General features: G+C 47.4%; 1 protein-coding gene and 1 pseudogene across 1 annotated transcript in view; one reads left to right on the forward strand and one right to left on the reverse strand.

Annotated features, from left to right (window-relative positions):
* Positions 1-10,261, forward strand: part of LOC107123819 (zinc finger protein 850-like) — a 399,053-nt gene that overhangs the window by 252,424 nt on the left and 136,368 nt on the right. The gene's annotated exons all lie outside the window — the stretch shown is intronic.
* The window catches only part of LOC107123811, a 52,783-nt pseudogene continuing 43,226 nt past the window's right edge, over positions 705-10,261 (reverse strand).

Below are 10,261 nucleotides of genomic sequence, written 5' to 3' on the forward strand. Positions count from 1 at the left end.
CGCGAAGGTCCTCCCTGGCCCCAGGCAGGCAGGGGTGGGGAGAGGCAGGGAGGAAGCAACTTACCCTCCCTCTTCTCCTGCCTCCTCCTGGCTGAATGAGGGCCGGAAGCGGGGCAGCCGGAAGCAGGGGGCGGGGCTTTGTCATGTGCCCCGCCCCTCGTAACCAAGGCCCTCCCTGGCCCCAGGCAGGCAGGGGTGGGGAGAGGCAGGGAGGAAGCAACTTACCCTCCCTCTTCTCCTGCCTCCTCCTGGCTGAATGTGGGCCGGAAGCGGGGCAGCCGGAAGCAGGGGGCGGGGCTTTGTCATGTGCCCCGCCCCTCGTACCTCACCTGGGGGAACTGCGATCCCCCCGATCCCCCCCGAAATGACCTCTGTGAACAGGCTTTGGCAGTTGTGCAGGCCTTTTGTTTAAATGGGGCAAAACACCTGGACCTGAATGTGAACATGGTGCAGCCCGACAATGTCGAGCTTTCCGGGGAGATGTGATGGAGCTCTTTCAACTTTCCCCAGCTGCTGTTGAGTGGATTGAAAATAGTATTTAGGGGGATTACCCAATCAGTCTGCATACCCATTGTATCAGCTAGGTTATGTATTTTATATTACTATATGCTTCCTGTGTGTAACTCTGCCATACAATAAATAGTAATGAATAATGATAAGCCATATACCACGAGAACAAAAAGGAAACTGTGTGGAATGTGTTCCTAAATACAAGACAGCCAAAAGAAGACGCCCCCCTCTTCTCTTCCATGTTCGTAATCAAAGGGGGAAACAGCCTTACACAGAGAGGCCACGGCCTCATAATTTTCCTCCATCACTTCCCAGAAGACTTTTCTTTGGCCTCGATCCAGCAGAGCCCATTCCTCCTCCGTGAAGGACACGGCCACCTCCTCGAAGGACACCGGGGATCTCTGAAAGAGGAAAAGATGGCCCACTTGATCATCTGTTCCTGTGCCTGAGCTTTCAAGAAGGAAAGAAGGACCCCACTGCCTGCTCCATTGATTAAAAGAATGCAGTACACCAAACTCATGGCAAGGAAAATTGCATTAACTGTTTTGAACCTCTGATAGTTATAACTCACCGAAAGTCTCCAAGAATTATCAGTTCAGAAAACTGCACAAAACTGGGCTTCTCATGGTCAAGTTCAAATAAATTGAGGGGGGGGGCTCCTAATTGAGTGTATATCAGTGTCTACTATAGTATCCTGCACAGTTTGGTGTAGTGGTTAAGAGTGTGAACTCTAATATGAGAGAACCGGCTTTGAGTCCCCACTCCACCACAGGCAGATGCTGGAGTGACCTTGGGACAGTCATGGCTTCCTCAGAGCTGTTCTGTCAACAGCAGCTCTTGAAAGAGCTCTCTCAGCCCCATCTGCCTCACAGGGTGTCTGTTATGGGGAGGGGAAGGGAAAGGAGATTGTAAGCCGCTCTGAGACTCCTTCAAGGAGTGAAGGGCGGGGTATAAATCTAATCTCTTCTTCTTCTTTAACCCCACAATTACATTTACATCATGATTCCAGTGACGGTTTCTGCTTTTAACATTTTTGTCTGCAGAGACATTCTGTGTTACTCTAAAGCTCACATCCTGGAGGTTTTGTTTGTCATCTTCTAGGTATGGAACAGCAGTCACTGGGTGTGTGTGTGTGGGGGGGAGGTATTTGTGAGTCTCCTGCATTGTGCAGGGCGTTGGACTAGATGACTTTGGAGGTCCCTTCCAACTCTACAATTCTACATCTCTTTTGTTCTCATTTTTCCCTAACAAACCGCAGGCCTGCTCATTGAAAGCTGTTTGATCCTCAGGGATGAGAGATGGAAGGCACAGGACACCCAATGGCACAAAAGGGCCACCTCAGAGACCTTTTTAAGGTATTTGTGCCTTGTGGAATGACTGCAGTCTGTACAACACGCCCTTGAAGGGCAAGTAAACTACTGCATCATCTCAACAGATGTTGGATTCCATAGAGTAACAGCAGTTTAAGGCAAAGATAAACATCTTGCGGAAAGATTTCTAACAAGTGTGTGGGGGGGGATTAGGAATTACTTATCAACAATAAAATGAAAGCTAGGATGGGGGAGTTGAGATGCCAAAAATGACGGGAATGGGCCCATCCTGCCCCAGAACAACAACAGAAAACCTCTCTAGTGTTTTACAACGGGAGTGATGGTTTACCCCGGAGAAGCCAGGAAGGTGGAGGCACCACAGCGCGCGGGGTGGGGTGGGGGGAGTGGATTCCCTCTTTCCTAAAAGAAACCTTCAGACGGGTTTCCCATTCGGAGGTCTTCTCTTGAGGACGACGCGCGTTGGGACGGTACGCCAGAGAAAAGCACACTGCGAGAGCAGCCAGCTGGGGTGGGCAGAAAGAAGAGACTCTCAGCCCGGGGCTCCGTCTGGGTTTTAAGGACAAAATCAGGCCAGGCTGGTTGCAGGGGGGACGCGGCCAGGTAGGTGGGGAAAGAAGCCACCCCCCTCCCCCAAGATCTTCTTGCCCCGGGGATGCCCCCTTCCTCTCACTCTCTCGTTCGCACATCTTTTCTCTCCCCGCCCCTATACTTGACCGAGAACCGTGGACGAAATGCAAAGCTCACCTTTCCTGCAGACGCGCAGAAGCCATGTTCCCCCTCCAGCCGGGGGGAACAAGAAAGAAGAGCGGCTCCCCTGCGGGATTCCATGCCCCCCCAATTCCCTTCCCCACCTGGATGAAAAACCGCCTCCTTTAATGCCTGGAAAAGGGGGGCAGAGTTGACCCACTACCTCCTATATATATAGGAGGTAGTGGTTGACCGCTCTCGTCCCCGCAAGACGTTCTGGGAAATGTAGTTCCCTGCGAGAACCTGCGCCTGGTGGAAGAACAGGACAGAAATATTTGCAAAGAGGAGGTGTCTTCGCTCTTCAGTTTGTAAACCGCTCTGAGACTCCAAGTGAAGGGCGGGGTACAAATCCAATCTCTTCATCATCCTGTCTTCTGTGCAGTTCCACATGGAACTGCCTGAAGGCAGGAAGAACATTCCAAGAGCTTCCTCAATCTTCTAAGAATTGAGTCCCTCCTCCCCTCGGAGAGGATTGTGAAATGAGCCATTTCCCGCCCATTTGGTCACTGGTCACGTGATGAGGGGAGGGGGCGGCACCTCTCTCTCTCACAGTCCTTTTTTTGCTGCAGTGAGGAAAGGACGTATTCCAAAGCAACAGCTACTTACTCAGTTAAAAAATTTTTTAAACAAAGCTGATTTTCCTCAGAAAACTTTCCTCAGACGTTTGGAGTTCCATGGCTTTGTTAAAAAAATGTCAAGCTTGTGAAACGAAAATGGCTACCACAGACGATCACCTCCTGCCTCCTGTGCCTCGGAGAAGGCCACAACACCAGCGCCTGTGAAATTTGTGGTATGTTAACCCCCAGAAATAAAAAGGACAGGGCGCTGAGACTTAAAGCGGCCCTTTGGGAGCAGGCTTTGTCCGTCGGACCCAGCACTCCCTCTCCCTCAGGACTTGTGAATGACTCTTCTAAAAGTCCTATTATATCCCACAAGCCGAAGCAAAGCTCGGCAGGGAGAGATCGACGGAAGAGATCTGATTCAGCCCAACCGCCTTCGAAAAAGGCAAAAATGGGCAAGGCTAAGTCCCCGAAAGTTCCTACGAAAAGCACAGGGGCAATCACGCCATCGTCGCCGTTGTGTCCGTTGTCGGAGCCGTTAGTATCCGCAGTGGCAAAGGCGATCGACGTCAATGCACTTTCGACGTCGACGAACCGTCCGACCTCTCCTCCAACCGCTCTGACGTCAAGGCGTTCGCGGTCGAATTGACGTCGAACTCCGGGCTCTCGACGTCGACGCTAAAAAAAAGACTCTCTTCAACGGCGAGCACAGAAGAGTCCCGTCGACGTCAAACACGCTCCCCAGATCTACCTTCAGGGCAGGAGCCTGATGTCATCAGCCTTCAGTCGTCTCGCAAATCCTCCAGGTCTTGCTCTTCCGGCAGCAGGACAGGAAAAGCCACTTCATGGGGTTATCCTCCTGATTGGGAACACGCTCCCCCAGGGTTTTTGCCACCTTGGTACCATACTCCTTCTACGTCGCACAGGGCTTGTGCCCCAAGCCACGCCACAGGTTGAGCTAAGTCTCGGTCCACCACACATCCAAGGCCCCCAGAGAGGCAGGGCGATGCTTTGCAGCCAGAAAACATGGTTGCACTTACCTGTAACTGATGTTCATCGAGTGTCTTCTGTGCTGGCACACATGGGACTGCCTGAAGGCAGGCCTGCCGCGGAAGAACATTCCAAGAGCTTCCTCAATCTTCTAGAGCATTGAGTCCCCCTCTCCTCGCAGAGAAATTGCAAAAGGTTTCTTTTTCCCGCCCATTTGGTCACATGATGAGGGGAGGGGGAGGCAACTCTCTCTCTCTGTTCTAACCTGCCACCGTGGAGAAGTAGAATTATCGTCCACAGCGGGGAAGGGGGGAGGGATGTGTGCCAGCACAGAAGACACTCGATGAACATCAGTTACAGGTAAGTGCAACCATGTTTTCATCATCGTGTCTTCTGTGCAGTCCCACATGGGAGATTAGCAAGCTACACATGACTCGGAGGCGGGTGTGGGCAAAAACGTTCTTTTAAGTAATGATTGTAACACTGCAGTACCCATAGAAGCCTCCTGTTGAGAATCAACATCAAATGCATAATGTTTTATGAACGTCAGAGGTGACGACCCTGATGCTGCCTTACAGATGTCTTTAATGTTTACCGACGCAGAGGACCTGTCTTCCGTCTCCAGATGACACCGTGGGCGATCCCACTCCGATATCTCCTACAGAGGACTTGCGGGTTTATTCCGAACAACTCCTTCGTATGGTTAAGGCCCTTAAGATTGATTATGTCTCCCCCAAACCTTTAGAAGAGGATCCAGTCTTAGGGATTTTGTACTCCAATACTTCAGGGCCAGTGGCTATTCCCTTTGTAAAGGGCATTAGGGAAATTACCCGTAAAAACTGGGCAAGACCGGCTTCAGTCACGGGTTCTGCTAGGAAGGTAGAAAACCTCTACAAAATCACTGAGGATGATGCCTTCTTTTTATACCACCATCCTCAGCCCAATTCAATAGTGGCTGAGGTGACTCTGTCTAAACAGACAGGTGGCCCAAAATCCTCCCCTATAGACTACGAGGGTAGGAAGCTAGACGTTTTAGGGAGAAAAATTTATACCTCCGGAGCGTTGACCCTGAGGATAGCTAACTTTAAAGCTATCATGTCCAGATATCAGGTTATGTTATGGGAACAGTTGACCCCATTTTTGGATGCCTTGGCTGATGATAAGAGAGATCAAGCCAAACAGGTACAAGCCGAGGGCGCTCGTCTAGCCAGACAGGAACTCAATGCAGCTAGACATTCTGCGGATGCAGCCAGCAAAGTAATTGCTTTGGCCATAGTTCTCCGCAGACATTCGTGGCTGCGAACCTCTGCCCTACCCCCAGACACGAAAGCTCGTGTCAAGGATCTGCCTTTCGAGGGCAAGCTCCTCTTCAGTGAGTCAACTGACGAGGTACTTGAGAAAGTGAGAAAGACAAAATTCACTGCCAAATCGCTGGGATTACCCCACAACAAAAACAGCCTTCAAAGCCAGGGTATTTTCCTAGGCACCTCCAACTCCCTAATATGGGGAGGGGCTACCGTTTTTCAACCACTGCCTCTCAACCTTTCAGAGCCACTTTTCAGCAGCCATAGCTGCCTAAATGTCAACAGCCTAGGCAGCGTGGTATGCACTCTCGCTCCCCTGGAGAGGGTTCCTCTAATTCTAGGGAGTCTCAATGAGGAATTCCCCCTCTGTTCACCACCATTGGTCTACGATATGTTCAGATGCTTGGTTTTTGAAGATAATAAAAGTTGGTTATTTTCTTGAGTTCAAATATAGCCCGCCTGTGTCGTTTGAGGTTCTCACCTCACGTAGACAAGATGATGCTTTGAGCATGGAGATTCAAACACTCCTGCCTAAGGGTGTTCTTCAGATAGTCCCTGATGATGAGGGGAACTGTGGTCTTTATTCTAATTGCTTCTTAATTAAGGAATAGAATGGTGGTCTTAGACCCATCTTGGATTTGACAAGATTGAATAGTGGTTTACCTTTCACTTCACGTGTGCGCGATATACGCGTATTTGGATATTTGGTCGCTGGTATCTAGGTCCAAGCAGTTACTCCTAAAGCAGATTCAATTCACACTGCAAACTCTACAATGGTTGAGTATTGTCGTTAAATTTTCAAAATATGAATTCGCACCTGCTCAGTCTTTACTGTTCATGGGGCGAGGTTCGACCCAGTAGCTCATAGAGCGTTTTTTCTTTACCCACTGAGAGGATCAGGGCCATTCAGACCTTGGTCAAGGGATTTCTTCGCAGATGGTGTCAGAGACCTTTGCACACACAAAGTCTGCTAGGCCTTATGGCATCCACGACAGCCACGGTCATTTATGCCGGGCTACGCATGAGGCCATTACAAGAATGGTTTATTAGAAACTACGCCTCTGAGTCAGACTCCCAATGGAGGTTCTGGTCCATCCTATGACCAAACCTGAATTCACTTCATTGGTGGATACAGGATTGCAATTTGTCATAGGGGTTCCCCTTAATTCCCAGACTACCCGACATGCAGGTCTTCACAGACACGTCATTATGAGAATGGGGATCACACTGTGCAACTAGACAATTGAGTGGTCAATGGTCTTGTCAGGAATCTGAATTTCATATCAATAGACTCGAACTCACAGCAGTGAGATACGCAGAAGGGTACTGATGGCCCAATATGGTCCATCCCTCTCAGATCCGATATTTCAAACATGGAGGTTCCCAGACATAGATCTTTTTGCGGCAACCGCAAACACCATGTGCCCGCAGGTCGGCGCAAGGTCACAAGGACAGGGGAACTGTTTGACAAAGGCCTTTCTCCTGAGATGGTCAGGCAGCCTGTTTTACGCCTTCCCACCCTTTCCCCTATTATCTAGGTTACTAACAAAGTTGGTCCAGGACGGAACCAAGGGCCCCGCTATGGCCTCGATGCCCCTCGGTCCCGTTGTTACTATCCCTAGCCCAGCACAAGTTTGCCCTCTACCAGGGGTACCAGACTTGCTTCAGATCGATTTAATTCGTCACCCAGATCTCCACAAACTGATCTACACACAGGGTTCGTTTCAAGGTGAACAAATGTTCAGATCAGGTACCAGAAGTCCTCTTAGCCTCCAGTAAACCCTCGACATGGAAGTTCTATATGGCCAGGCAACGCATGTTTACGATTTGGCCACAGGACCGCAGGATACGTCCTGACTCTTGCCCTTTAGAGGAGATACTAGAATACCTTCTGACGTTACTAGATGACGGGCTGTCCCCTTCATCTATTAGGGTGCACTTTGCATCCATTTCGGCATTTCAGTCGGGGTTGATTCAAAGCCCATATTCTCTAATGCGCTCTCTAAACGCTTCTTGAAGGGGTTGTTCAATAGATTCCCTAAGGTGATCCCTCCGTTTTTAAAGTTCCACTCCAATAGGGTGGTCTTAAGACCGACTGTGGAATTTCGGCCAAAAATAATCATAACTTTCCATTCTTCACAGGATATAATCCTCCCTGTGTTCTTCCCTAGTCCAACTTCTATAACGGACATAGAACTACACACTTTGGAGTTAAGGAAAGCTTTATTGTTTAATGTAAAGCGCACAGCCCTGTTCAGACAGTCTGTGCAATTATTGTCTGTTTTGCTGGCTCCGGGAAGGGCCGAGCTGCTTCGGCTCAATCCACCTCCAGATGGGTAACCTCGGGCATTCGCAACAGCTGCGACTCAGCAGGTATGACACCCCCATTTCCAATCCGGGTACATTCCACATGTGCACAGAACACTTCAGCTGTTTCTCTGTGTCGGTAAACATTAACGACATCTGTAAGGCAACAGCAGGGTCGTTACCTCTGATGTTTAAAAACATTATGCATTTGATATTGATTCTTAAGCTGAGGCTTCTGTGGGTACTGCAGTGTTGCAATCATTAGTTAAAGAGATGGTTTCGCCCACACCCGCCTCCGTGTTATGTGTAGTTTGCTAAGCTCCCATGTGTGCCAGCACAGAAGACACTCGATGAACATCAGTTACAGGTAAGTGCAACCATGTTTTCTTCTTCTTCTTCTATGAGGTCCCACTGCATGAGAGACCAGCTGGTGAGATCCTGAGAAAGACACTCCTTTTCTTCTCAAATCTTCAGGGTTTCTTATGGCACTTTGCTGTCCTGCTGGGAAATACACTTTTCCAGGCACTGGCATATTAAAAGGACTGAAAGTTTGTCCAAGAGATGGCAGGAAAGATTCTCCATTTCTCTCCGCTTCATGTCAATGATGGGACCCTGAGGAAGGCCTTACAACGATTGCCACCCGCATTGTGCTATTTGTACTTAATCTGCACTTTATATATTATTGTTGGAATTTTGTCTGTGTTTTATCGTAATTTTAACTCTTTTATATTTTGACTTCAGCTAGAATGTTGATAGCTAAACACTGGAAAAGCGAGCGTATTCCCTCCAAGGAAGAATTAATATCTAAACTGATTGATGTAGCCGAAATAGATTAAATGTTGAATTACAAGGTAAAGATGATAACGTGTACCAGAAGTGATGGTCTAAAGTGTATGGTTGAAATTTAACAGTGCGACCTCATTTGGAGTACTGTGTACAGAACTGGTCACCACACCTCAAAAAGGATATTATAGCTTTGGGAAAAGTGCAGAAAAGGGCAACTAGAATGATAAAAGGGCTGGAACACTTTCCCTATGTAGAAAGGTTAAAGCGCTTGGGGCTCTTTAGCTTGGAGAAAGGACGGCTGAAGGGTGACATGATCAAGGTTTATAAGATTATGCATGGGATAGAGCAGGTAGAGAAAGTAGTACGTTTCTCCCTTTCTTTTTTTTTTTAAAAATATTTATTTATAGTTTATATAAATACAAATCCACAAGTTGTTTATGCATTTTTGAGTCTGGTTCCACATTATTTTTCAACCATACATATACTTTAGACCATCGCTTCGCTTCTGGTACACGTTATCATCTTTATTTTGTAATTCAACATTTAATCTATCCATTTCAGCTACATCAATCAGTTTAGATATTAATTCTTTCCTGGTGGGAATACACTTGCTTTTCCAGTGTTTAGCTGCTTTTCCCGTGTTTAGCTATCAAAATTCTAGCTGAAGTAAAATATATAAGAGTCATTATGATTACAACTATCTGGAAGTATGTTTAATTTTAAAAATTCTGGTTTTAATGGAAGCTCCATGTTGGTTATTTCTCGTATCGTACTCCAAATCTTTTCCCAATATTTATAAATTTTTCTATATCTCCACCACATATGATAGTATGTACCCACATTGTTCTTACATTTCCAGCAGTTGTTTGATGTGGCAGGAAAACACTTAGCTATTCTGTCCGGAGACCAATGCCATCTATGAAAGAGTTTATAGATTTCTTTATATGAATAAGACCTCATACATTTTAAAGTTTTCCAAGTTTTTTGCCAGTGATCTAGTTCTATGTTGTATCCTATATCTCCCTTTCTCACAATACAAGAACTCGTGGGCACTCAATGAAATTGCTGAGCAGTCAGGTTAGAACAGATAAAAGTACTTCACTCAAAGAGTGATTAACACATGGAATTTACTGCCACAGGAGGTGGTGGCAGCTACAAGCATCTACGGCTTCAAGAGGGAATTAGATAAACATATGGAACAGAGGTCCATCAGTGGCTATTAAACACAAGGTATAGATAGGAACTCTTAGTCTGGGGCAAGTGATGCTCTGTATTCTTGGTGCTTGGGGGGAGGGCTTCTAGTGTCCTGGCCCCACTGCTGGACCTCCTGATGGCACCTGGTATTTTTGGCCACTGTGCGACAGAGTTTTGGACTAGATGGGCCATTGGCCTGATCCAACATTGGCTTCTCTTATGTTCTTATGTGTTCCTACTGCATTTGCTTTGAGTTCAGTTACTGCTCAGAATGTGGCAAAACCTCTTTTAGAGTTGAATGCAACATTTGGATGGCCTGAAGTGATTATTTCAGATCAAGGGACAAATTTTACTTCTACGTTGATGCAAAAGTTGCATGAATTGGCAGACATTAAGCACTCACCTGTAGTGACACATCATCGGACTTCAGAAGAAATGTCAAAAGCTTATACCATGGAGCATCCAGGAAACTGGGATGTGGTCCTTTCTTTTCTGATTTTCTCTATCAGAGATTCTCCTTCAGAAGGCTTGG

This window comes from Gekko japonicus, unplaced genomic scaffold, assembly GCF_001447785.1.
Source record: "Gekko japonicus isolate JY-2015 unplaced genomic scaffold, Gekko_japonicus_V1.1 scaffold712, whole genome shotgun sequence".
Classification (NCBI taxonomy): Eukaryota; Metazoa; Chordata; class Lepidosauria; order Squamata; family Gekkonidae; genus Gekko; species Gekko japonicus.